The sequence below is a fragment of the Orcinus orca genome, chromosome 1 (genome assembly GCF_937001465.1).
Source record: "Orcinus orca chromosome 1, mOrcOrc1.1, whole genome shotgun sequence".
Taxonomy (NCBI): domain Eukaryota; kingdom Metazoa; phylum Chordata; class Mammalia; order Artiodactyla; family Delphinidae; genus Orcinus; species Orcinus orca.
The window spans coordinates 19,847,989-19,853,988 of NC_064559.1; the positions used below are offsets into that span (position 1 = coordinate 19,847,989).

The following is a 6,000-nucleotide window of genomic DNA, read 5'->3' on the forward strand; positions in this document are numbered from 1 at the left end:
ATTTTTAGGTAAAATTAATTCAAATTTAATATTCAAACCCAACCAACTTAAGACTAATTTTTTCTCTCTTCTTACTTCTTCTCTACCCAGAGTGAGGCAAATGAAGTGTTCAGGGCATCTGCATAGCCCTGATATCAGTGAAGGGGCATCGGGTCCATGGAGGCCATGGTCTGTGGTCATGCTTAGTTGTACAATCATGCTGAAAATTTTAGCGTCATCCTGCAGCCTCAGTCTATGTGCTGCTCAACTCTCCACAGCTGATACATTGCAGGTAAATGAGCTCTCAGGGAGCCCAGAACTGTTCCCTAATAGCCTCAACCAGTGCTTCGTAGTGTCACTGGTAGCTGAACTCAGCTCTGTCCTTCCCCTGGTTCCCTAACTTTAAGCTATTTATGCAGAACTTCTTATATATAGTCCAGCTTTGGGCAAAGTTTTAGTTTTTAACAATTTTAACTCAGGCCTTCATAGGCATGCTTTAAATTAGTTTGTTTAACAAATACCAGGTGACATTTTTCTTTTAGAGTTATTGCTAATGCTGATGGCAATTTTTCTCATATTGGATTGGCCAAAAAGCTCGTTCGGGTTTTTCCATAACATCTTTGAAAAACCCGAACGACCTTTTTGGCCAACCCAGTATTTGAGCTCCACTTGATAAATCCCTTATATATACAACTTCTTTACAAGTTTAACCATGTAGTCAAACAGACATTTTCAGGATCTGTTAATCATTAAAGTACCATTCCACCATTATTTGAAGTTCCCCACCAAGTTTTGTTATATCTGTTTTCCACTCAGCACCTAATTTTGCAATGCAACAGCATTTAGAAGATGAATTTTACAAAACTCAAGGTAAATGATACACATAAGTAAATACACTAAAGTAAGAAATTTATAACATTTATATATGAAAATTACAACACTATTAAAAGCAAAGCAATGTGTCCTTTATCATGCTGTTTGCCCTGAAAAAAAAAAAGATTTCTTAAAGAAATGAAAGGATTAGATATAGGAAGAGAGATCAGAAGGACATGATGACTGTAACTGTTTTATATTCTTAAAGCATTTATGACAATAAGGTATTCAATATATCATCAGCATTCCCAATGTTAATTATTCATAAAAACAACTTTGGCATCCATCCAACTGTAAATGTAATTAATTTGCTTCTGTCCTTCAAATACAAAATAAAATCCATGTTGTAATTTTTTCCTCAAGAAAAAAAAATTGAATTTTAATTTTTTCAGAGAATTCTAATTTTTTCTACTAAGGTATTTGTCAAATATAACCCATAAATATTAAGAATATTTTTTGTTAATTTTTCAATCATTGACTAATAATATCTTATCCTTGTGCTTGCTTCAGCAGCACATATACTAAAATTGGAACAATGCCGAGAAGATTAGCATGGCCTTGTGCAAGAATAATAGTCTATCCTTTTAAGGAAAAAACTTCATGGAAATTAAAATTGGATAAGATGTGTTAGAAAATACTGGATTATTTAAAAATTATAAGTACATATTTCAGTTAGCTCTGTTGCCTAATTTTTTTTGCTTCTTATAGTACAGAGGCATACCTCAAAGATATTGTGGGCTTAGTTCCAGACCATTGTAATAAAGTGAATATTGCAATAAAGTCAGTCATATATATTTTTTGGTTCCCAGTGCATATAAAAGTTATGTTTACACTATGCTGTTGTCTGTTGTATGCAATAGCATTATATCTAAAAAACCAATGTACGTACCTTAATTAAAAAACATTTATTGCTAAAAAAATGCTAACCATCTGAGCCTTCAGCGGTTCCTCATAGTACATCAAAGATCACTAATCACAGATCACCATAACAAATAGAATAATAATGAAAGGGTGAAATATTGAGAGAATTACCAAATGTGACCCAGAGACAGTGAGTAAATACTGTTGGGTAAATGGCACCGATAGACTGAATCAACACAGGGTTGCCACAAACCTTCAATTTGTAAACTGCAATATCTGTGAAGCACAGTAAAGCAAAGTGCAATAAAACGAGGTATGCCTGTAATGTTCTGCTCCATAATTTTGGTTATTCATAAGCACTGATGAGAGCATTGCTGTCTTATTTATATCAGTGTTTGCTATACAGTTGTTTTGACTTTTGTATTTGCTTAAAATTTTTTACACAAAAATATTTGAAAACTATTTTGTTCACATTGTGGAAATATTCTGGATCTCATTTTTGCTGTGTAATGGTATTACCATTAACTTAGCAGCTTGAAACAGCACAAGTTTATTTTCCCAATGTCAGTGGTCAAGAATCTAGGTATGATTTAGTTGAGTTTTCTGTTTTAAGGTCTTACAAGTCTGTTATCAAGGACATGCTGGTTAGGGCAGTGGTGTCATCTGAGGTTCAGTTGAGGAAGGATGCACTTCCAAGTTCATATGGCTGTTGGCAAGATTCAGTTCCTTAAGGTCTGTCATCCTGAGATCTTTAGTCACCTGCTTGCTGTTGGCTGGAAGCCACATTCAGTTCCTTATCACTTGGACCTTTCCATAGAGCAGCTGAAATGCCAGCAAGGGTGAGAGTGAGCAGAGACAGTTTTCTAATAAGACAGAAGTTGTGAGTTATGATCTTAATCTATATTTCTCTTTTTGCACCATTTCTGTACTGTTTTGATTAGTGTAGCTTTGTATTATAAAGTCAGGGAGCCTGATTACTCCAGCTCCGTTTTTCTTTCTCAGAATTGCTTTGGCTATTCGGGGTCTTTAGTGTTTCCATACAAATTTTAAAATTTTATGTTCTAGTTCTGTGAAAAATGCCATTGGTAATTTGATAGGGATTGCATTGAATCTGTAGATTGCCTTGGGTAGTATAGTCATTTTGACAATATTGATTCTTCCAATCTAAGAATATGGTGTATCTCTCTGTCTGTGACATCTCATCACCTTTGCCATATTCTCTGATTAGAAGCAAGTCATGGTTCCCACCCACACTTAAAGACAGGAGATTGCACAGGGCATGAATACTAGGAGATGAGGAAAATGGGAAGCCATTTTACAATCTGTCTTTCAAGCCAATTAACAATTAATTTTCATTGATTTTCGAGAACAGACTTACTGCATAACCGTTTGAAGTAATTTCATAAGTTATGTTTATGTGCAACTTCAGCTCCCAGAGTACACATGGTATGTAGTCCTTGAATATTCACTGGTATGGTCTGTGGGTAAGTTCACCTGTAGGAAATGCATTATTTCATCTATTTTCTGGTTAAAGGGGATGAGACATAACTTGGTTTGACTAATGATTATGTGTCATGTATTGGCATAGGGATCTTAATTAGGTCTTATTTAATCAGTATGGATATTGCAAAATTTATTTTATATCTGGCTAGAAGGAATCAAATTCATGCATATGTACATGCATAAGTAAACAAAATATAAATAGCTGCCCTCCTTTGGCAATAAAAATGTTGGGTAGGATGAAAGAAAAGAGAAGGGACTAAAAACAGACATATAAACAACAACAAAGAAAAACATAAAACTTGTAAACAAGTGAGATATTTGAGGGCTCATGGCCTTTTAAGACTAAGGATTCTAATCTCCCATCATTTTGTGCATCTCATACATATGTTTTATATGGTGTTCATGATTAAATTACAAAAGACTTCATAAGTTTACCTTTAAATTTATTGGAGATGTTCAGCAAATGAAATTTGTGGGAAATGAGAAAAGGCGGAATGACTTTAAAATCTGGCAAGAAGAAGAAGAGAGAGTAACTTGTGTGTGGCAAGATTCCAGGAACTTTGAGGCAGAAGTAATAAAGGCTGCCCAAAATTCTTGGAAATTACAAGAAAGCCTTGGGCATTTCACAGAGGGCATCTAAAAGATGAAGGGTAACTTTGATGACTCAAGCTCAAATTTACAATGATTCTATGGGGGGGAATATTTGAATCTCTCTCTTATAATGAAACATAATCTCAAGGAAGATAATGATTTACCTAAGATGCCCCCATTAGTGATTACAGGAGTAGGACTCATACTTGGGTGAGTCTAACTACATCAAATGTACCTTCCACTGCAATCTGGATGGATGCCACAGGTGGAGGGAACTAGAAACAGCTGTAACAGTTCAAGGAAGGTTGTATCGTAATCTCGTATCATTGTGTGTGTGTGTACATGGTGTGTGACTCAAACAATGAAAAGATAAATGGTAGTCAGTAATCAAACAGTAAATATTTTTGAGGACCAAGCCTTACAGGGCAGTGAAGTTATAATAACTTAGTAGGTACATCCATTTAAAAATAATTACTATAAAACCTAAGTGTGAAAAAGTGACAAAACTCAAACAGTTCAAACAAAGGCTGCTTTTGGCATGTGATGTAAGGCTATAATATTAGAATGGAGGCTTTACAAATAATTGTATTCAAATATTTAAAATAGAATTAAATTTAAGACTAAAGGACGTAACTCTTATTACATAGGCAAGTCATGACTGTTATAGACATTTTTCATCCCGGACAAATTGTAAAATACTATAATGCATTTCTCTTTAGCTCTGTTAAAATTTTTTGGCAAATGATACGTAGCTATTAATAAAGAATTTTAGTAGCTATTAATAAAGAAGAATTTTATAGAAATCTGACTTCCCAAAATAAATGTGTGCTTGTAAAAATCAGAACTCGGAACACCATTTGAGCAATTAAAGGAAATGACTTATTAATTCAGAAGAAAAACTTGCATAGATGTGAACTGGTGTGTGGAGAATAATTAAATGGTAATTTCAAAAGGTTAATGTAGTGATTTACTTGTCCTGATTTTTTAATTTAGGTAATAGTGCAGATTTTTGCAATATGGCCAACTAATGCATGATTTATGTTTCAGTACATATGGGAATTGTACATCTGTGCTAAGGTGTTTTGTATGTTACTCTACAATTATTTGATATCAGTATTTTTACATACTGCATGCCAAATTGTATTAGCATTTAGGTTTCAAAAGTTTTAAACTATTCTGAGTGCAACAATACAATCAATTATATATAAAGGTGACTGATGAATGTCCTTGTAAAAGAGCAAGCAGTGAATTTATTGTGCTCTATAGTGTTGTAACAGATATTTAATTTTCCTTATTTACCACGCAAAGTCCCACTTTATTTTGGGCACAATTTCTCAGGCAAATTTTGTTCATTTCTTTTATTTTACATTTTCTTCTTTTTCCAGATTGACAATAGTATTAATCAGGTTCCTAGAAAAAAAAACTTTATTTACCATATTAAACTATAAAATTTCACAACTAAAATTTATAATGTGTTGCTATATTATAATTACAGTATATATTTGAATTCCTCTTATGCTATTGTTATTACCCTACAGTTGAGACTGGTAAGTACCTTTTAGTTTATACACTGTACTTGTAAAAGGTAGACATGCATAGTGTTTAAATTTGTATACTGGTATATGTTGTATAAGTACAATGTGATTTGGAAATCAATTTGCATTTGAAGACCTTTTGCTAAAAAATAGTATTTGAGAACCAGTTTTATTACTTTTATAAGGAATGCATTTTTAAGTGTTCTTAAAGCATTTATCTGATAAAATGCACTAGATAATATTCTTTTTGAAAATTCTAGAATGTTATTGGAGAGTATCTTAAATCATGTTAACTGTATTGACCAATATATTTGGCAATTTAATAGCTTAAATTTTTAATGTAATGTTTAATGATGGTTGTGTTACTGACCAGGGTTCTTGGCATCCTTAATAGAAACAGATAAGAGGCCAGATGAGAAACTCAGGCAAGGCTCTACTGGGATTCGTGCTGCAGCATGAGGGAGGAAAAACAAACAACAGGTTTCCTTGCTCTCTCCCTGGTGCGGAGGGGAAGGGGACCAGCTGGTTCCTTATATGGGATGAGGGTAGGGGGCGGGTCCAGAGGTCAAGCTGGAGGAGTGGCTTAGGTGGTCTGCCCTCTCCCTTGGTGGTGCTGTGTGCAGGGGGCATGCGCAGTACCCTGCTTTTGCTCCCAGTT

General features: G+C 34.1%; 1 non-coding gene across 1 annotated transcript; it reads left to right on the forward strand.

Moving 5' to 3' along the window:
- Nucleotides 1-1,349: 1,349 nt before the first annotated feature.
- On the forward strand, nt 1,350-1,455 carry LOC117198044 (U6 spliceosomal RNA). Its single transcript, XR_004478970.1, has one exon. It is a non-coding gene; the product is annotated as a U6 spliceosomal RNA (small nuclear RNA).
- The last annotated feature ends 4,545 nt before the right edge of the window (nt 1,456-6,000 follow it).